Here is a 22947-nt window from a genome sequence, read left to right as displayed (position 1 = left end):
CAGAGATTATGCTATTCTCATGTCAGCAGGATGTAAAGACTCTTCTAGGCATCATAGGCTGGATGTGAAGCCATCTTGATTTTTCACAAATTCAGCAAATTTCTTAGTTCGAGAAAATCCACTGTGAAGTGTGAAGTTGCCGGATAATTCGATTATTACTGTTATTATTACTATCATTTTATTCATACCGCTGCTGGAACACGACCGTAGTCTTCAGGTAAAACGCGAGACCAGCTAATATGACGTCTGGCGACCGAAAGCACATATCGACAAAATATTTATCGCCCCTTTCCTCTCGGTGCTGAAGCTATGAGTGTAATTCAAGCGAATCTACAATATCATATTAGCTGGTCTCGCGTTTTACCTCAAGACTACGGTCGTAGTCAAGAGTAATGTACTAAGACTGGAGTCAACACTTCCTCTGGGAAGTGCCGCAGTCTACATGTTGCTAGATCGAGCATATTGCCAGACATAGAATTCTGAGAGGAGCACGACTGTATTGTCCACCTTACGTGAACGACTCGGCGGTCAATTTTTTGGTCTGAGACTGTATCTACAACACATATTGCACGCTGAAGACCCAGAAGAATTAAAAAAAAAAGTAGTTTATGAGAGCAACGTTAACCATAGCGTTCGAAGTATTCATAGTATTGTATACGTGTGTGTAAACGCCTTCCAATGACCACTCAAGAAAGACAAGGATACACAGTCTAGCTCCAATATTATAAATACGCCTCAGTTTGTGGATGAACTCAGACTTAGGTTGATAATAATTGTGAAAATTTAGCAGCACTGTACCCATTGGTGTTAAACTCGTTTTCAACCAATGATTCCCACAGCTACAGGGATACTACTTGTGATACCTCTTAGACAAAATACTTAATCAGTGTTATCAGACGAAAAGATCAACCTGACACAAACTGTGGGAAGTTTGTTTTACAACCTTCGTACTTGGATATTCAGCTTTTTCCTATTTGAGATATCTGTGAACGTTGCTGCCTAAGACGATTTAAGCAGAAACTAAATTCCCTCAGCTTCGACAATGTTTAAAGAAATCGTCTTATTGGCACTAAATCGTGGTTTGTGAATTGTTTACCGGCCGTACTCTGCCGTATTTTGCCGGTTGCAAGGCAAAAGCTTACTGACAAATTTCACACAGAAATTACTGTTACAGTGTACTTATGGAGCCAAATGAGTGAATTGCGTATTTTCCGGTGAGAAAGAGCAGTGGCAAACAGTCTTCGCTACATTAGGTTATTTAAACTGGTGTCACTCTGAGCTAGAATATATGGTCAGCGACTAAGTGTAAGGTCAACGTTTCAGATGCGAGTTTTGCGACTGTGAAATACTTTCCTACATTATAGAAGCGAATATTAAATTTGAACTAATATTGCGAAAATTTTGTACTTGGACAGCTTAGAATGAAAATACTTCTGTTTATTTCAAAGGGAAACAATAGATTTTCTAAAACACTGTCTGTCATACACAACTTGAAACAGGTCATGTCGACCAAATCATGTGGAAGAACTAACAGCAACGTATATTCGAAGGCAGTAAGATCTCTTGCCTTTTGGTTTGTCAGTACTCGATAGCCATTTCTAGGCGAAAGAAAATGAAGAAAGGCAGTGCGTTTTTGTTACCAAGTAACGTCTTCGTCAATTACTTTAGTTTTAAAGTAATCTACGAGTAATTGCTGGTGTTTGATATTAACATGAAAAGGATTCCGTAGACAGGGAAAGAACCTGTTCTTGGGAAACTACATCTATAGTGACCAAAAGGCATTAAATGATGTTCAAGCACTTGTGTTACAGCAGCGGTATGAATAAAATGATAGTAATAATAACAGTAATAATCGAATTATCCGGCAACTTCACACTTCACAGTGGATTTTCTCGAACTAAGAAATTTGCTGAATTTGTGAAAAATCAAAATGGCTTCACATCCAGCCTATGATGCCTAGAAGAGTCTTTACATCCTGCTGACATGAGAATAGCATAATCTCTGCGTCAGAATCTTACTTCTACTTGACCATTTAATAGACTCGCATTTTTTCCACAGTGACTAATTTTGTAAGCTAAGCACATCATCCGTTACAGCACACTCTTGGGGCTGGGAAATGTGGCCACAATGGTATGGTGGAACGAGCTGTCACAGGTGCAATGCGTGGGTTCAGGCATTTACTTTTAAGAGGCACAAACAGATTTATTTTACCTCTGGTAACCTCAAGAGAAAGACGTTATAATCCAGAATCCGCATTAAACATCACGTTCCTTCATTACCAACTGGGCAGAGCCCGTTTACGTTGGGAAATGACACAGCGGAAGTCATGGTAAACAGAAATACAGTCGCCAGTAAGCTTACTTACATTAGAAAATTTTATTTTATTTGATGAACCGATAGCCATTTAAAGGGACAGGGCTCTTATTTTACTTGTACTTGATTGAACTAGAGACGTTTAAAAATTTGGTGCTGGACTGTGATTCGAATTCGTATCTCCTCTTTCGAGGATCTGAATCTCTCGGAACAGTATAGTTCAGTCATTTCGTTCCTTTTCCCAAGACTGCAATCTTCTCTAGGTCTCCTCCAAAGGTAAGTATGTGGGTCTGAAACCTGATCCAGTACAAAAATATTCATAATTTCATTTCTAGCTTTATCAAGTGCACACCCACCTGCTAGTGAAAATTAACGCGCAATTTCAATGTCTGTTCATGTGTTTCCAACAATCGCAACAGGTGTCGTTATTTCTGGTCAAACACGCACACATCTTACTGTTCATGCGCAGTGTTTAGCACACTGGACTCGCATTCGGGAGGACGACGGTTCAATCCCGTCTCCAGCCATCCTGATTTAGGTTTTCTGTGATTTTCCTAAATCGTTTCAGGCAAATGCCGGGATGGTTCCTTTGAAAGGGCACGGCCGATTTCCTTCCCCATCCTTCCCTCACCCGAGCTTGCGCTCCGTCTCTAATGACCTCGTTGTCGACGGGACGTTAAACAACACTAACCTAACCTAACCTTACTGTTCATGAGTAAGCAACTGATACTTAAGCTATATTCGTGGATGCACGGTAGGTGTGCAGTTCGATTGTCGCTTAGGCACAAAAGTTTGTATCCTTATTTTAGATTCAGACACCTAGCGGCTCGTAAGAAAAACCGATACGTAACATTTGATTTTTCTTAGTTAACAATCGGATTACGTGTTGGGTTCGTATCTCCGTCACAGAACTTCACATCATGCACTTCATCTTTAAATGCATGCACACTTTGTTACTTCAGAATGGAGGTATATCAGACATCTTTCGTGGTTAGATAACAGGGACGAAAGGGTCTTGATAGGAGTCACGGTTTATTACAAAAATTGTCGTCTTTTATTTTCAAGTTTAGATTTGGTTACTGGTATTGGCCAAAATTTCGGTAATTCATGACTCTTCATGGCTAATCATCAATATGATGTGATTAGATTAGATTAGATTACATTAGATTAACTCTTGTTCCATGGATCATGAATACGACATTTCGTAATGATGTGGAATGTGTCATTTTAATGAAAGATTTCTTTAAATACCATGATTCAATTTCTTTACAACAATTTTTTACACTCTCTCTCATTGCTTTTTATTTATCTCTCTCTCTCTATCTCTCTCACAAACACACACACACACACACACACACACACACACACACACATTCTTTTTTATTTTTATTTGTATGTTGTGCTCGACTATCGGCGAGGCACGAAAACGCCTGTGAATGACTTTCTTAGTTTTGAGTACACTTACGAAAGAAATATAAAAACAACAATGAGAGTTACTGATTTATGATGCTCAGTTTGCAGTCAGTTCTGAGTATTATTAGTAACTACGCTCCAGTCCCTAAACCTAGTTACAGAAAGCGAATCAGACGCATTACGTATTCCAGGCCGTAGCAGCCGTGACTTGGAGACACCAGCTATGGTCACTTCCCAGACCGCTGTAGGATCACATCGGTTCGTCTTCTTCCTGCTGGTACTGTAACTGAGATTTAGCAACAAGGCAACGTATGTTTGGCAACTCTGTGATCGACGAGTTACTTCCTGGTGTGCACGGAATTAAGCCTCAAAGTTCACTTGATTTTACCTGTCATTTCCATTGAATAATCTGAGTTATTATCGCTTGAAGGGTAACAAAAGATTGAAAATTTACGGTTTTCAGCCCAGGAAAGTCGTTGCAGGTGGAAACCGCAACTAATCTCGACCTTCAAATAGCGGTTTACGAGTTCTAGTTACTATTGCCCTCGTAATAGGAAGCTAAGACCCATACCTCCTCGCCAGCTCTGTGGTAACGTGCTGACCTGTGAAAAAGCGTCTGTTACGGTTCGCAGTTCCAGTCTCACTGACTGTAAGGTTTTTATCCCTTCTGTGAAAGAGCTACAAGCAGTCAGATCAAACATCAATAAGGAAATCGCAAGAAAATGCTTTCAGCTCATAGTGCAATGTTGAACAACTTACAATGCTGCACAACAGGTACGGCCTCTTTCCGCTGCTGACAAGCGAGTTTTGGGTTTCTAGGAATACGTAACTATATTTATGAAATGCCACATTTGCATACCTCTTGAGTATGACACAGCATACCAATTAAACACAGACCCAGTCAAAATCTAAGTGAGTAGTATTTTACTAATTCGTGTCGATAGAGGCATGCTTGTGTACAGATACTTTCGTCGTAAGGTTATCATGGTTAGTTTTATTTCATTTCTTATAATACAGTGCACAATTTTCGTAATTCTCTGATGTTACCTATGACAGTCTGACAATGCACATGCAGTTTATTGATTACATGCATGTAGAAAACTTGTTCTGAGTTAAAGCTGTCAAACAAAGTTTGAAGAAGAATAAAATATCACTACCACACGACGGCTAATGTAGAAAATACTTTTCTGACATATTATGGCACGATGCGCTCTCCCTGCACATCTTCGAGATGCATCTGCTGCCTGCTGTCTATTAAACCTGAATAGAACAAAATGTCACAGTAGTTAGCCCTTTTTCCACATGCGACTACTTTGGGTTGAGAAGTGAAGGGAATTATGTTCAAAGTTCCATTAGATTGATACCTTCAGCAGAGAGCAGAATTGCGTTTTAAAAAATGTAGCACTGAATGTATTCGAACTCGCGACATCTTATCTATGCTACAAGCTGACACGTAGCTACAGCAGCTCCAGAGCTCGGCAACTATTCCTCCAGAACTTTTGGATTGCACAGCACTGTGAGATTATGCATATGGCCAGGTCTTGACTTCTGAGAGACAAACAGTTACAGCTTTTGTTTTGGACTGAACGACGTTTTCTAGTAACAAATAGCGCAATAGAATAGCTCAAGTGGAAAGGAACACTTCCTATTTAAACTTCTGCATCCTACACTGTTGGCAGTTGTGTGTAGGTGGCAGTTACGTGATTTTATTTCTGTGATTACAAAATAGTCGAATGTATGCACTGGGTAGCCGAGGCAGCTAGTTCATGGTGATTCGGTCAACCAAGTAAATGAATTTACTGAACATGCTGCAAATTACTACAGGGAGCCTGTGTGTCAGAATTCTCATCCAGTGTGGCGCAACTGCGTTACGATAGAAAAATGACTCGCAGAGAAGAGGATTTCGTGGTCTGTTGGACGGATGGTAGGTTGTTATACCTATGGTCTGGGTTCGATTCCCACTTCCGTCAATGATTTTAGATAGGGAGAGACAGATTCCATTCTCTCCTGGCTACACCAAGTGAAGGAGATATAATGGCTGCGTGGTCTGAAAATTCACATTAAAGATGATATTCCTTCTTTACCAAGTAGGCGGTAGGTTGAACCACAATAAAGTCTGGAGTGGCGACATGTAGAAACTCTATCACCAGTAACCTTTCTTATACTAGTTATTTATTTCAAGTGACGACACAAACGCTATGTATGGTCACAGGACACTTATTCCATCTTTTATTTGAGCTTCTGTATGTCGATAAAATTGGTTCTAAACTGAGAATGCAACTCAGACCGCCCTTAACGCGGAATTTGATCCCTTCGTGACAATACAGCTCGGCTACAATTTGTTGTTTGTTCAAAACTGCAGATTCCTCAACACCTTCACATATTACGCGTGAATGGGATCGAATCCTGGCCCGGCACTAAAGATTTAATTACGTATTATCAAGCTCTATCATGAGAACACCTATCTGCTGGTGGATAATAATTTTGATTTTTAATGTATTTTCATTCGTTGTCAACACTAACGATATCTGACGTTTTTAACTCCCAGTGAGACACAGAATTATTTGCGAGATGACTGTAAGTTCAAGATGCTATTCTGAGCAGCTGGTGGAGAAAAATTCGGTAGCTGACGTCTCTTTGTGTGTAGTCAACAAAGATATGTGTGGGGCTCTATTCCCAGTGAGCGCTGAACTCTTCGTCATATTATTTCAGTTCGTCGTGTCATTTAATGTTCATACATATTCTCAACTAGCTGCTCGTGAATAACTTTAATTTTTAATGTCATTTTGTGTTAAATAGTTCAAATGGCTCTGAGCACTATGGGACTTAACTTCTAAGGTCATCAGTCCCCTAGAACTTAGAACTACTTAAACCTAACTAACCTAAGGACATCACTCACATCCATGCCCGAGGCAGGATTCGAACCTGCGACCGTAGCGGTCACGCGGTTCCAGACTGAAGCGCCTAGAACCGCACGGCCACACCGGCCGGCCCCCACCATCTGGTATCAATGCATTACCCTATCATCCATTATATATAATCATTTTCATAGTACACTTGATATTATAGATGAGTAGGACACAAGACAGGACATAGATAATGTCCGTTTGACGTCAACAGTGTGTAACATTTTACTTTTTTTTGAATAGGACAATGTTCCTCTCCAATAATTTTTAGATTAGTTACAATAAGCTTACGCTGCAAAAGAATTCGCTTGTATTTTTCAATATGTGGTCTGTTGTCGGTTTGAAGGCCTTCCATAACATCGGCAACGTAGTGCAACTCCACCGAGGGCTGTCTGGAGTAGGGTGGAGATAGCAATGTGAAAGTTGCGAGCTGTCGAAGACGATCTTCATATTCCTAATGCGATTAGGACATCGTATACTCTTGACGACGTTTAGCACCTGTGCAGTCAGTCACCCAATTTCAGAATTCATTTTGAGTAATCCTGCTAAATTCCCAAAATATTGTCTTTTTATATTGATGAGTAATATGGATAGTCGTCACGTTCATGTGCCGTCTACAACGCAAATTTAATGTTACTATCCTAGGAACTAACCTGCAATACGTTTTGTATTTCATAATCGGAACTATCTGCATTAACCGTCATCAGAGCAATGTCAGGGAACAGAATGCAGCAGTGCCTTGCTACCTACTTGAGGACCTGCTTGAGTCGTGTTCTAAGGAAAGGGTAGTTGCTGGTTCACATTATATTACACTAGCGAGAAGTACCGACTTTTCCTTTTCTCTGCAAACATCCAGAACTAAATTCAGTAACTAAATGCTAAGAATATATTTGCATTGTGCCAACTCAAAGATCAATAGATATGGATATAGATATAGATACAGATTTTTATATTTAAAGCCATTCTCGTTCTGCGTTGGAATAAACATAATTCATTATTTGCTTGTTCTTGTTACGATTGTTATTGTCATTCTCTCACTCGCAAGAGTTTTCGCATTCCTATTTGGTATCGATGCACATGAAGAGTGGCTATGAAAGAAGGGAATACTGAATGTTACGTCATGCAGAATACACTCATTTACTTCGGCTCCTCGTGATCTACGCTACAGGAGAAGTGAGATACATAAAGTTGACAGTGTGAGGACAGACCTGGTAGCACAACTGTGCAACTACACAGTGTTACCAGATAAAATGGTGCTGCGGAATCGACAGTGTAGTACGGACTTTGTCACAGTAGCAGACAGCTGGTAATTTAGGACCATGACCGTGGATTACACTTTGGTCAGTGCTGGTTAGAGTGCTGCAACTGTAAATGGAAGGCTTTGTTTGATAGTCTTATGCTGATGCTGTCTGAATAAATTATGCCATTGGATACAAAGCGGTTTAGTTTTGAGACCTAACCCACGAGGGGGGAAGGCACAGTGGTCTGCTTCAGGAATTCCAAGCAATAAAACACAAAAAACAACCCAGGAAGGGAGACATGCATTTGGAATCTGTTCATCGTTATGGGGTCAAACAAGAGGGTAACATTACTGAAACAATGATCGGGCTACTTAGTGTATAATAGAGCATACAGATTTCAAGGAGGAAACGTATGAAGACGCAGACTTCCTCGTTATCAATATGTGCGGCATATCTTTCGTGTTAACGAAAGTAAATTCCCGCTTTACCTCTTCTTACGTGTCAAATGAAATGAATGCCATGAGGAATAGAATATTTGTTGACTGCGTCTCTTCTTGCTTCCATCCTTACCAACATATTTCTTCATTCTCGTGGTAATCATGACATTCTATGTGTATGCTGCAAAAGATTGCAAGTGGACAAATTCGACATCGAGGTGCAAAGCGTTGTATTCAATTCGAATAAGCTTCCGGTGTATTTTTACTTCGTTTGTATTTTTAGATGATTATGAACGTTACGGAAAATTATCTCACATGCTTTATGTTGAATGAGAAACATTGAATGATCCGTTTTGCTTTCCCTACGTTGAAATGATATAATGTCGGCGTCAACAGCCTTCTTCCACGCCGGAAGCTGAAACTTGTATCATTCTGGATTAATGATAATTGAATGTCTCATATGTATACATAGCCCACAAGGCGACGTCAGAAACCATCAGGGGAGAACGCCGCATAAAAACCAAACGTGCGCGCGCGTCTCCACTCTGGAGAACCGTATCGGAGAATCACGGCAAGCATTTCGCTGAAGAGCTGCCTCGTCAGAGAGCCTAGAAATGGCAGCGTCGTAGCAAGTATTTGTCAACACTCTGATAGTGCATTTACTTCCGGGTGTAGGTCGGCGTTACCTCGCTAAATTCACTTGACATTCGTTTTCCACATCGAAGACTCGTACGATATAATCCACTGCAAGATGACACAATTAGAAAGTATATTTAATTTCTGGACTCCAAGAACGGCGTTCTTCACATAAGTAACACCTGTTTGTGTGTGCATTCGGGAGGACGACGGTGCAATCCCGCGCCCGGCCATCCTGATTTAGGTTTTCAATGATTTCCCTAAATCGCTTCAGGCAAATGCCGGGATGGTTCCTTAGGAAGGGCACGGCCGATTTCCTTCCCCATCCTTCCCTAATCCGAGCTTGTGCTCCGTCTCTAATGACATCGTTGTCGACGGGACGTTAAAACAGTAATCTCCACCTCCTCTGTTCGTGTGTTTAAGGTTGCGTTTTGAGGCTCAGGCAACATCGCAGTGACTATATTCCGCCTCTGGCCGCCAGTGTGTCGTTAGCTCAGAGGTTCCCTTGTGCGTTGCAGTGCTTGTACTATAAGACATAGCAGTTCGAATCACGGTAGAAGCCGCTGACTACAACCTTTTATTTTCCATTTTAATTAATGGAGTTGCAAACTGCTAGTAAAAATTTCTTATGCGAAATCTGAAGAATGCCTTTAAACATCAATCTTCGTCCGATTTCGACTTAGTAAATTAAGTTAATATCATGGATTTCTGCTTTGCAAATTCCAAGGTGCTTCACTGTAAAATAGACCCTGAAAAGATTCAAACCGACTGTCAACGATATAAATTTGAGCTTTGTTCGTCATATAGGTCTAACATGTCAGAAGGTTGTTTATGAAGTGCACATGTTCATTAATGTAGTTCCCTTCTTCTAAATTTTTGCAATAGCATTTAACTGTAGACGTTTTCTAACACCGGCGTTAGCAATTCCTTTCCGTTCTCTGAAACCTTCAAAACGACAAATTTTTCTGGTTTAAATCTGATGACCTTAACTATCACTTCCGATCAACAATAAATACTTCATGAACCCATACATGGAACTCCAAATGTGCAGTGTTCCTGCACTGCTACAGAGCATGCATTGCAAGATATTCACACAGTTTATCGCATAGACTTACCATAAGGAATGAAACAAGAACTGTAATACACTTTACACCACAGACGCTCACTCTGGCTTGACGAAAACATCCAAGCATTGACCAAAAGTTGCACAAATAATTGAGTTTGAAAGGAAAAGAAACGAGGTATGAAGCATTTATAAATTCATCGAATGTAGTGAGGTGGTTTAATTTCGTCCCAGTCTACAAAATTAATTTCGGGCCATACTTAGCTCTTGCCGATTAATGTAATATAATACCCGCCTACTAATCAGGGCGTCTGTCTCCGTTGCTTTTGAGCGTGAATGGAAATTGTAGAAATTTTCTGTGGAGCAACATTTAATAATAAAGCGTTTTAAATCATCAAAAGCGATGAGCGGTAGCAGGCGCTTTCGATAAAGAACGGGGGAGTGCAGCGCCGCTGCTGTCGCCACGGCCGCTGCCAGTAGCCAGCAAATGGATCCCGGAGCTTTGCCGCATACGGCGTCCAGAGGAGGACAGTCTGCAGGAAACCTGCCGCAAAATCGTTACTGGATAAAATTTTGATATCGGTGTGTCACAAAGCGAAATAGATTGAATCTGCGCTGCCATTACATTCACGTATGTGCGTGTATGACAGAAGAGGCTATAAAAATATTTTATGCCAGCTGCTCTCGATCCACTGACATTATGAACAGAAAGAACGCACGCTACCGCTAGACCACAGGCGTAATCAGCGTAGAGTTTCTCTATCATGGGACAAGTTTTCCTCCAGGAAGTGCCGCAGTCTACAGTGTTGGCAGATTGTGCAGATAACCGGACTTAGAGAATTAGCGAGTTGGCCAGTTTTTTTGTCCCACGTCGCGATCGGCGCGGACTTAGCCTCTGAAGCGGCCGGCCGCCGGTCAAGTTTTATGTCAAAGAGTGTACATATTCCAGGCCACTGATGATGCCTTGCAGAAAATAAAGGCGAAACGTGTATGGCACTAAAATTGTGTTTTATTCAGTTGCTGTCAGACGGTCCATAAGCAGAAATTATCAATATACCGTAAGCGTTAGTAATACTCACCGAAACGTCGCGAAATTTCAACGCAGCCAGCCATATGGAAGTTCGAAAAGATTTCGTCAGCAGTCTACACCGGGAAAGTCTACATTCACACAAAATAAATATTATCTGTCTTTCCCCAACTGCGTTATTATTTTTCTTCAACAAAATAAGTTTCACCTTTTCGTACTAGATGATGATGATGATGATGATGTTTGGTTTTTGGGGCGCTCAACTGCGCGGTTATCAGTGCCCGTACAAATTCCCACCAGTTGATCAGTCCAATCTCGCCACTTTTATGAATGATGATGAAATGATGAAGACAAGACAAACATTCAGTCATCTTGAGGCAGGTGAAAAGCCCTGACCCCGCCGGGAATCGAACCCGGACGCCGTGCTCGGGAAGCGAGAACGCGACCGCGAGACCACGAGCTGCGGACTATTCGTAATAGAAGACATCATGTCTAATACGTATCACTAAAGCACAGGGGTTGGACAAAAGTATGCAAACAGCGCAGAAATGCATTCTCGAACATAAATGCAGATGATAGCCCTGTCCGCAGGTTCCGCTCTTGTGTTTGACCCTGAAGGGCACTTGCACAGTGTTCTCAATATGTTGGAAGAGTCTGTCGTGATCAGAACAGTGTTCTGCGGACTTAAGAGTGCATTACGTCGGAAATAGTGAATCCCAACGTGGGGAAGTTGCTGGTGCTCGTATGGTGGGTGTTTCCGTAACCGAAGTGTTTGGAGTTTCAAGGCGGACTATATCGAAGATTTATACCGCATACAGGTAACGCGGAAAAATGTAGTCCGGTAAGTCGCAAGATGGTCGAAAGTTTCTGCTGAGTGATCGTGAGAGGCGATCATTGAAGAGGATTCTGACGAAAAATAATAGGACACCGGCTGCAAAGGTCACTGTAGAACTAATATCGCGCTCGCGATCCATGTAACCTGGACTAAAGATCAAGGGAAGAATGTCGTTTGGTTGGATGAGTCTTGTTTCTCATTGTTTACAACTTTTGGTCGAATTTAAGTCCTAAGACTGAAACGTTGCGGGGGTTCGGTGATGATTCTGCCAGCCATATCGTGGTATTCCATGCACTCCATGTCTACTGTGCAAAGTCTTGATACTGACAATGATTATGTGTCAATTATGGCTTATCAGGCCCATCCCAAGTTACAGTGAATGTTCCCCAAAGCTGCGACTGTGTTTAAAGACGATAGGGACCGCGTTCACACAGCTCGCATCGTCCCGGTCTGGTTTTGGGAGCATTAGAATGAAGTGTCGCATCTCCTCTGGGCACCACTGCCACCGAATCCCAGTATGGAGAGATGGTTGTGTGATGTCTACCCAGCCCCCTCACCGTTACCTGAACTTGCCAATATTTTGCAGGAAGAATGTTATGATTCGTTTGTAAACCATACATACGACTGGAAGGTGTTTTGAATGCCAACGGTTTTATTACACCGTATGAGGCAAGGTAATGTGTTGTATTTTTGTTGTTTCCATATTTTGGTCCAGTACTGGTATATGTGCTTGAAAATAAAATAAATATTCAGTTGCAAAAGCAGATATTTATACTTATCGGCATGGCAGACGTCATTATAGTAGCAGCTCAGGAAGAATAACAGCAAATAGTAGTAATAAGTTGCAGAGTTGCAGAGTTACCTTATTCGCTTCCAGCGATGTCAATGTAGCATCAGTGAGGACTGAAGATCAAATACCCTCCGGCAGTCACGTTTGTAGTTCTCTAGGGTATCCCTAAATTACCTATGACATGTGCAGGAATTATTCACTATTGCCAACAAACTCGTCGCGGGAGATTCAGCGACCTTTTTGATATTTAAAATCTGTCGTTCATTTCGCCGCCTCAGTGGCCGATTTATATAGTTTTAGTATGACTGGTTACGATGGAAGCTGGTCATCTTCAGATCCATCTAGTTGCGTAAGCAGCCTAATATATCCCTATGGAACTGCATATAAACGTATGGAATTGAACATATTCTTGTATGTACTTCCATGTGGAGACGACGAGTTGCTCATGCAACTACATAGATCTGAAGATGATCAGCTTTGATCGAAACTAGTCAACTGAGACGGCAATATGAACAACACGTTTTAAAGCTGGAGTTATTATTATGAAAAGGAAAGACTATTTCCTTTCCCGTCCATTCCAGTCTTAGCGTGGATTCCGTATGTAATGAACTGTTCATCCACAGGACGTTAAACCCAAACCTTAAAAATTTGTATTTTTACACCTTTATGATGATTTTGATGCTGCTGTTAGTTATTATCATTGGATTAGAGCACCATTGCAAGTACCAAATGCTATGATTCAAGGGAAAGCAATTGACGCGATGAAGTTTATTCAAGGAGACAAATGTTAGCTTCAATATTTTACAAATGAAATCGTTTGCAAAATTTTTATTTTAACTGCTAGTAAATGACATTTGGCCATTAACAATTTATAGAAATGTGCGTGTCGCTATCGGGTGCTACTGGCACAATTTCAACATGGTTGTATTTCACACTTTTCAAATTACTTCAATCCATATGTTGTCAAGTTTTGTACGATTTCCAAAAGTCAGGTTTTCAATTAGAGGCGTAGTATCCATCTCAGATAAGTACAACACAGACCTTTCTCGCAGCTGGGCCACATCTACACTCCGAAAGCGACACTGCGTTGTGTGGCGGAGGTTACTTCGTGTACCATCATCACTTCCCCTCTTTTCTGCTTCAGCGAATGTTTCACGGGAAGAACGATTGTCAGTTAGTCTCCACTAGGGCTCCAATCTCGAATTTTATACGAAAGTACGCTGTCGGACGTTTGACGATAAACCACACGGAGATGCCGAGAGGCTCCGTCGAAGCGTCTGTCACTGAAGTTGCCTGATCATCTACGTGGCGCTTTCGTGGTTACTGAAAGCACCTGTAACGAAACGCGCTGCCCTTTTTTAGATCCTGTCTATTTCTTCCATCAATCCATCTGGCACGGATCCCGTACTGACTAGCAGTACTCACGTATTGATCGAACGAGAGTTTTGTAAGCTACCTCCTTTGTTGACGGACTGCATTTTCCAAGAATTCTTCCAACGAATCTGTCTGGCATCTGCCTTTTCTACGATTAGTTTTATGTGGTCGTTCAACCTTTAAATCTGTCTTTACTCATACTGCCATATATTTTGAGGAAGTAACTACTTCCAACGATTGTTCTGGAGTTCTGTAATCATACAATAGAGGATTTTTATGTATTCGCAGTACATTACATTTGTTTATCATGAGTCAATTGCCACTCCCTGCACCAAAGGGCGATCCTCTGGAATTTTCTAGCGTCGTGACTTCTTTGTATATAACAGGATTATTCGAGAGAAACCTGATCGAACTTCTGACGTCATCTTTTGTGTAATTTATGTACTATGTGGAAAGTAACGGACCTGGAGTGCGCTCGAAGTCACTTTTATGTCTGAAGATATCTCTCTATCGATAAAGACATGCTGTGTTGTCTGCCAGAGTCCCTTCAGTCCAGTCACGCAGTCGGTCTCATATACGGTACGCTCGTATTTTGTTCAACGGGCTGTAGTGCGAAAGTATATGGAATGCCTTTCGAAATTCAAGAAACACGACAGCTACTGCAATGGCGCTTTCTTCTCAGTGAAGCGGGGGATTTGAAAGTGGTCCGATCTTTAAAGTGATTTTACATCCAAACTGTACATTTCTGGATATGGTTTCTTTATCCAAACGTAAAACATGAAACTTCAAACATCAGCTGTTACATCACTCTTCCAACGTATATACCGTGAAAAGGAAATGCAGAAAAAAAAAATAGATTCGCTCACACTGAGGGTTACCGGCAGTCGTTCTTCCGCACACCATTCGCAACTGGAACAGGAGACGGGGTATATCCTCCTGTCCACACCATGGAGTGGCTTGTGGAGTGTAGAAGAAGATTTTTCGGAGCCCCTGCTGGTACGGTTGGAGTAGGTCGTGGCATTCGAGGTACTTCACTACGTTTTGCGGTCAGAAGTTGAAAGATTCTGCAACGGATATCAATGGTACTGGACGGTAGTTTTGAGACTCACTTGTGCTACGGCTCTTGTAGAAGGGTTTTGGTCTCCGTTTTCTTCCAACTAATGGTTACAGATTTTAATGAAAGGATCCACCGTACACTATCGTTACGAAAGGGGTAAACTTGATATACAAATGCAAATCACAGAGGAGTAAAATATATGAACAAAACTATTCTGCGGGAGCTCCTCTTCAGTTTATTCTGTCTTCGCCATCAGTTTCTGTGAGACTAATTCAAAGTTGAAACTCCGTCCAACGTTAAGCTTGTTACGGTGTCTGGTTGCGATCCCGTCCCTCTACTCGTTGCCATTGGTATGCCGACTTGGCACTCAGCAGCGGCCGCAATGTCATCCCACGATCCACAGGGATGGCCACTGGCCATCCGGCCACTCTATATTCCCGCTGGGTACCACAGACAGTAATTGGACTCGTAGCTTGGGACTCAACGAGTCCAGAATTGGGTCAAGTAGGTAGCGAGGGCCCGCCAGCTCCCGTGGGCTCCGTCTGTGCACCGAGGTCGCCACGGGTCTGGTGTGGCTCCCTTCTGGGTTCCTAACGATAAGAAGAGAGAATCAGGGCAAGGATTTATTCATCTCGTACCGCCGTATTTGTCACAGTACTTTAGAAACACGTCAAGCATGACAGAACGCATATGTAAGATTCCTTAGGAATTTCTAAAATGATTCGGAGAAGTGGCAACCATATAATTAGTCGTGTTAATGTGTAGAATCCATGAGACAGGAGACTTTCGGAAGAACATCGTGTGCACAACCCTGTACATATCAAAGGCAGATAAATTAAAAGGAAGGTCAGCGTTGGCCGTAACATTGATGTTTTATTGATAGCAGAATCGATTTTCGATCACGTAGTGATCATCTTCAGTGCTGTACAAATTAAACTCAGACTGGTATCAAGTTATCAATAACCAAAACAGAGAAGCGATCACAATTTTTGTTTTTGATAACTTGATACCAGTGTCTGAGTTTATCTTGTACAGCACTGTAGATGATCACTATGTGATCGAAAATCGATTCTGCTATCAATAAAACATCAATGTTACGGCCAACGCTGACCTTCCTTTTAATTTAACATATAAGGTAGTTGTGCACACAGCACTCCATGGAGTCGCTAATCAATAAAGGCAGATAAATACGAGAGATATCACACAATCAATTCAACAGCTGATGCAGCAAAGTTGCTGACAAGAATAATGTTCGGAAGAAAACCGAGGATCTTTCAGATGACTATCAGTTTGGATTTAGAAACTCGAGCAGTTCCGACGTTGCTCTTGGTTATGCTGGTAAGACAACTTCGTACGATTTGTCAACGTAGAAAATGGTTCAAATGGCTCTGAGCACTATGGGACAACTGCTGAGGCCATCAGTTCCCTAGAACTTAGAAATACTTAAACCTAACTACCCTAAGGACATCACACACATCCATGCCCGAGGCAGGATTCGAACGTACGACCGTAGCGGTCGCGCAGTTCCGGACTGAAGTGCCTAGAACTGCTCGGTCAGAACGGCCGGTTGTCGGCATAGGAAAAAACATTGAACAACATAAAATGCTACAAAATGTTCGGATTCGAAAGGTGGTAAGACAAGATTTATGTCTTTCGTACCCACTGTTGAATCTATACGTCAAAGAAGCCATGACAGAAATAAAAGAAAAAAAAACGAACAACGGGGTAGTTGTGGTGCACGACAGGAAATAAATGACAGGAGTGAACGACCGCTGCTGCGATGTGGCGAACTGTTGAGCAACTGACCACGCAGACGAGCCAAGGGGCTACCAACGTGTCTCCTCAACGACCGTTGTAGTGTGTGGTCCTGCGCAGCAGGCTTCTGGTTCATGTAGTCATGCTAACTCTTGTTCATCGGCGACGAATGCTGGAATTTTTCACGCCAATACCGCAACTGCACATCCAGTGAGTGGCGGCAGGTGGCATTTAAGGTGAATCACATTTCATGTTCCATCGGATATACAGTCGTTGTAGTGTGCGGCATAAAAGCTCTAAAAGCAAACACCCTGCAAAGTGGAGGGAGCGTTTTGGTCTTGGGAATGTTTACGTGGCATTCCCTGTGGGACCTCTTCCTTCTGGAAGGTACAATGCATCAACATAAGTGTGCTTCAGTCTTGGGGGGACCATGTCCACCCCTACACGCAGTTTGTTTTTCCTCGGCATGATGGCATCCACAAGCAGCAAAATGCAAAATGTCACATAGTTTGCAGTGTACCTGCGTCGTTCTAAGAGCACCAGAGTGAGTTTACCATACTTTCTGGCCGCCAAGCTCACTGTACTTAATTCCAATAAAGAATATGTGGGACCACCAATATCGGCTTGTTCACGCCTTGCGTACTCAACCGAGAAACCTAGCGCGGGTGACCAAGGCTCCACATCCCTGTAGGTACCTTCCCGAAGTCCGCCCCGATAGCTGAATGCTGTACTCGCTTCGGCGGTACATATACTAAAATTGGAACGATACAGAGAAGATTAGCATGGCCCCTGCGCAAGGATGACACGCAAAATCGTGAAGCGTTCCACAGCCGGCACGGTAGCTCAGCGTGTGCGGTCAGAAGATTACGTGCCCTCTGTAATGAAAAAAAAAACTGAGTTAATCGATCATCAACGAACTTAGACGGATGACTTACGACGTCCGCCCCAAGCAGACACAACGAACAAAAGCGAACAAAATGAGATTAAAAAAAAAAATGGTCAGCGTGACGGACTGCCGTCCTAAGGGGCCCGGGTTCGATTCCCGGCTGGGTCGGGGATTTTCTCCGCTCAGGGACTGGATGTTGTGTTGTCTTCATCATCATTTCATCCCCATCCGGCGTGGATGGGGATGTAATAAGACCTGCACCAAGGCGGCCGGACCTGTCCCGTAAGGGGCCTCCCCGCCAATGACGCCAAACTCTCATTTCCATTTACCTTCCAGAAGCTCATTGACTCTCTGCTCGCACGTTTCGCGCTGCAAAAGGTGGTTATTCAGGGTTTTGACAGGTGATCACATTAATGTGACTGGACATTGCACAAAAAACTCTCAGAATCTTAGTTAAGAGTGTTACTTTGAAATGGCCGGCCGTGGTGGCCAAGCGGTTCTAGGCGCTTCAGTCTGGAACCGCGCGACCGCTACGGTCACAGGTTCGAATCCTGCCTCGGGCATGGATGTGTGTGTTGTCTTTAGGTTAAATGGCTCTGAGCACTATGGGACTTAACAAAAAAAATGGTTCAAATGGCTCTGAGCACTATGGGACTCAACATCTTAGGTCATAAGTCCCCTAGAACTTAGAACTACTTAAACGTAACTAACCTAAGGACATCACACACACCCATGCCCGAGGCAGGATTCGAACCTGCGACCGTAGCAGTCCCGCGGTTCCGGACTGCAGCTGGGACTTAACATCTGTGGTCATCAGTCCCCTAGAACTTAGAACTACTTAAACCTAACTAACCTAAGGACATCACACACATCCATGCCCGAGGCAGGATTCGAACCTGCGACCGTAGCAGTCGCGCGGTTCCGGACTGAGCGCCTAGAACCGTGAGACCACCGCGGCCGGCGTCTTTAGGTTAGTTAGGTTAAAGTAGTTCTAAGTTCTAGGGGACTGATGACCTCAGATGTTAAGTCCCATAGTGCTCAGAGCCATTTGAACCTTTTTTTTTTGTTACTTTGAAATGAAGAGGCTTGCACAGAGTGGAATTCGTGGTGGGCTTGAGCTGAGAATTTGCTCAATTTCATAGAAGAAAAACGATTTACGGCAGTTGACGAGCATTTTGTGCTACCGATGTGCTCTTGTACGTCCTTGAAGCTAAGCCTGTACGCAGTCTCTCGGAAGACAACGTGCAGAAATGTCGTGATCGGTGGAGGGAATGAAAGTATTCCTTGGTAATCCTGACATTGGTTTACAATGGTACAACGTGTATTTGCTAGAAACCGAAAAGAATGTATTATGCAAAGTGAGCGCATAGTATTTAAGGTGATGCTTTAAAATCTACTTTCCCAATTATAGACCCTTCTCGCAGTAGGAATTTCAGCATGAGGCAGACAATTGTTTTCACGAGTGTGGTGGGGAACGTCAAACGAGTTCGTGATAATCGGCATTGCTTCTGAGGGAAGACTGGTGTGAATAAAAGTATCTTGTCTATACAGCTGTCGCAATGTTTGATCTACCAACAGCAATAACTAGTTTAATTGTATGTACATTTAACGAGCGACGGAATAACAATAGCTTTGTTGATAACTGTAAACACGGGCAGCGGAATTCCGTTCGCAGCCACGCGTTGCAGCTGCCACTGTGTGTGCTCTTGTTACGTGAAACGAAAATAATAATAATGTTAGGAAAACAACTCATTAAATCGTGCATAAACAGCCCCAGGAACCGTTAATGAGCGACGTTCACGGAGGTTCTGCCCCTTTCACGTTATCTTTCTACATCAAATACGAATTATGCGTACCATTTCATTTCGTTGTGAGATGCGTTTCTCATTAGGACAAATGTTTTGCTATAAACAGATACCTCAGTGAAATCATAATCCTTAGAAACACATCAGATCAGATTTTAAAATGAATGTCAGGTCCTTTTGAATCATTGGGTAACATTGTGAACATTTCAAAATTGTTACAAAATTTAGATATAAGGAGATACTCATAATAGAATAAGTGTTTACTACCTCTTTACTCGATTAATTACAGAGAGTAAGTATACATGCTCAGAGTCAAACCTCTTGTTTTTAAATACGTGGTTCCCTTGTTAACGAAAAGAAAGTACATTTTATGTAGGTATGCAGGGTTTAGTGGCCGTTGTCATTGAAGGTATGTTCTTAGACGGGGTTTTGAAGAGCAACACGACAAAACTGGAGTCGATGTTGCCTGTTGAGGCGTCACACCTCTCTTGTTACTTTAGGCCTACCCTTACAATTTCACAGGAGAACAACATATTATTGTAAGGTGGTGGATCATTTAATTACTAAACAGGGGCCAAGAACGACAGCAACATTGTTCGGGGACGAATGATCGAATCATTAGCACATATCTTGCATGAGATGAATGCAAGTTACATTAAAATGATCGGCATTTAATTTCAGGGTCGCTGATTACTATAAGCAAAGACAAATTAATAATCGAACGCAATACGCTTTTGGTCACTACATCTTTCAGAATGATCTGTCGACTTCGCTGGATCATGTCTGTAACAAATTAAATAATAGGAAAACACATGTAATTATCCACACTCTGAGCAGATAGACTTAAATAATTACAAAAGTGCTGAACAGATACTACACTTAGTTCCTTCGAGCCAGGAAACATAATTTGGACACAGCTTACACAGCACGTCTGCTCGCTACGACGAACTACCAGAGGAAGAAAAACTATGAGTCATTGAGCTCATGCTCTTACAAAAGTCAAAAGAAAAATTTTCCCTACTCTCTTCTGTTTCAGCAACAGACCATTGCAGTATCGCTGATCATCGATAAATTTTCTCTTCGGTGTTACAGAATGGAAGGTAGGAGACGAGGTACTGGCAGAATTGAAGCTGTGAGGACGCCTTGTGCGTCGTACTTGGGTAGCTCAGTTGGCGTCCGCCCCGATAGCTGAGTGGTCAGCGTGACGGATTGCCGTCCTACGGGCCTGGGTTCGATTCCCTGCTGGGTCGCGGATTTTCTCCGCTCAGGGACTGGGTGTTGTGTTGTCTTCATCATCATTTCATCCCCATCCGGCGCGCAGGTCGCCCAATGTGGCGTCGAATGTAATAAGACCTGTAACAAGGCAGCCGGACCTGACCCGCATGGGGCCTCGCGCCCAATGAAGCCAAACGCTCATTTCGTTTCCAACATGTATCTGTTAAGCTCAGCGTGTTCGGTCAGAGTGCTGGTTGGCCTCTGTAATAAAAAAACTGGGTGGAAGAATCAACAAACGAACTTGAACGGATGTCATGTGACGTCCGCAACGACCAAACACAACGATCAAAAACGAAGGAAAAAAAAAAAAAGAGTTGGTAGAGCACTTGCCTGCGAAAGATAAAGGTCCTGAGTTCGAGTCTCAGTCTGGCACACAGTTTTAATCTGCCAGGAAATTTCATATCAGCGCACACTCGGCTGCAGAGTACAAATTTCATTCTGGAGACGACATTAGTAATTTAGATTAAATATCCTTGCACCAGGATTAAGGTGATGAAAAATTTAAATCTTTATTTTATCAAATACTAAGCAGTGTTGATACCTTTAAATGAGTAGGCGATAACAGTTGCACTGAGAAATATTTGACTGAATATGATGAAAATTAGACTGGGATTCATCTGATGTCTTGCCGATGGTAGATAATTTAGCAGATTTTTACTGGGTACAAAGCATATACTCGTTGACTTCAGGAGAGGCGACGGCAGATGAATTTAAAAATATTCAGCGAATACAAATCAGAGTAGACTCGTGGTCTTCAGTTGGACTGGCGTCGATAGAAGAATTTAGAAAATCTTTACTGAATACAAAGCAAAGCAGACTCGTTGTCTTCATGTACTCTGTGGCATAAGAATCAGAGTGGGGAAGGAGGCTGGGCTCCGCCCGCACTCCCTGCTGTTGAGGTAAGGTAGCCACCATCAGTTCAGTTCCAGCAGTCTGGTGGACAGCTGCCGATCGCGTACAGACAGTCGGAAGCCGGACTGGCGGCAGTGTTGCCAACCTTCCTCACCAGCAAACCATGGTTATTATGAAACAAGGTGAGAAGGCAGACTCAAAACACGATGGAGGCTGGAAGGCGCAAAACCTTTTATTGTTTAAATCCCTGATCAAATCGTCTATCGTCGATAAACAACTCTTCCAGTTACTTTACGCGGTCACCTTTAGCAACTATAGGGACTTGCGTGATTCACTGGTTTTCCCTTGGTACTGGTGCTGGCTAAACAGAGTACTAATACTAAAAGTAAACTGATTTTTGCCACACGCACTACAAGTCTCCTTTCACAGCAGAAGGAATCCATGCACAGAGAGAAGTCTAAACTTGTCCGCACACTCAACACAACGCGGCAACAATTAGATCCGTAGCAGAGCACAATATTGTCGCCCGCTGTTTTATTCAGGCGTCTCTTAATGAGAATATTACACAGAGCCATTGTGCGTGTGCTTTTCAGCTGTGTCTGTGTTAATAGAGTTTTATAAATTCATAGGATTCTGTGTTTTTATCGAAGTCATCACTCGTCTCCACCCTACTTACTGCAGGGCAAAGGTGAGTACCCCTTCATTGTGCACGTTCATGGTTTTCACCGGTAATTTGTTTTCTCATCGGTGAGACAGTTACTTACACACGGCATTGTAGCACTCCATTTCGTTAATTGAAAGCTTCGCTCTGATGTATAGTGTTCGTGCGACTGCATTCTTTCATTCTAATCCTCCTTCGTGATAATCATTATTTACAAGGTATTTTCGTATCATATATGCTTTTCTTTTAAAATTATAATGATACAGTACAATTAGGTTTTTAAGTGCGGATATCGTTATTTGTTGGCTGTGCTTCCAGTTGTAGAACATACCGGTCAGACACTTACATCTTGGTCTATTACTCTAAACAACAGAAATAGTTACTCGGAAAGGGTTAGGGCACAAGGCTTTGTAGACCCAAAGATGTCGTGACTTAAGGTACCTGTCCTTTCAGAATGAGATGCAAAATAGCAAATCACAAAGTACGTGAGCGAAACAAACGGTTAGGGCACATAAGAAATTCCCTATTTACTTCGTATACTCAAACTTTTACAAAACCCACCAATGGCGAAGTTTGTCTTTTGACATCATAACAACACTAGTACACAAAAAATAACTGAAA

The 22947-nt window shown here is 42.4% G+C and overlaps 1 non-coding gene across 1 annotated transcript; it reads left to right on the top strand.

The window, feature by feature from the left end:
- Positions 1–17574: 17574 nt before the first annotated feature.
- On the top strand, positions 17575–17681 carry LOC126191737 (U6 spliceosomal RNA). Its single transcript, XR_007538456.1, has one exon. It is a non-coding gene; the product is annotated as a U6 spliceosomal RNA (small nuclear RNA).
- The last annotated feature ends 5266 nt before the right edge of the window (positions 17682–22947 follow it).

This window comes from Schistocerca nitens, chromosome 6, assembly GCF_023898315.1.
Source record: "Schistocerca nitens isolate TAMUIC-IGC-003100 chromosome 6, iqSchNite1.1, whole genome shotgun sequence".
Lineage (NCBI taxonomy): Eukaryota > Metazoa > Arthropoda > Insecta > Orthoptera > Acrididae > Schistocerca > Schistocerca nitens.
This window is presented reverse-complemented; position numbering and strand designations above follow the sequence as displayed.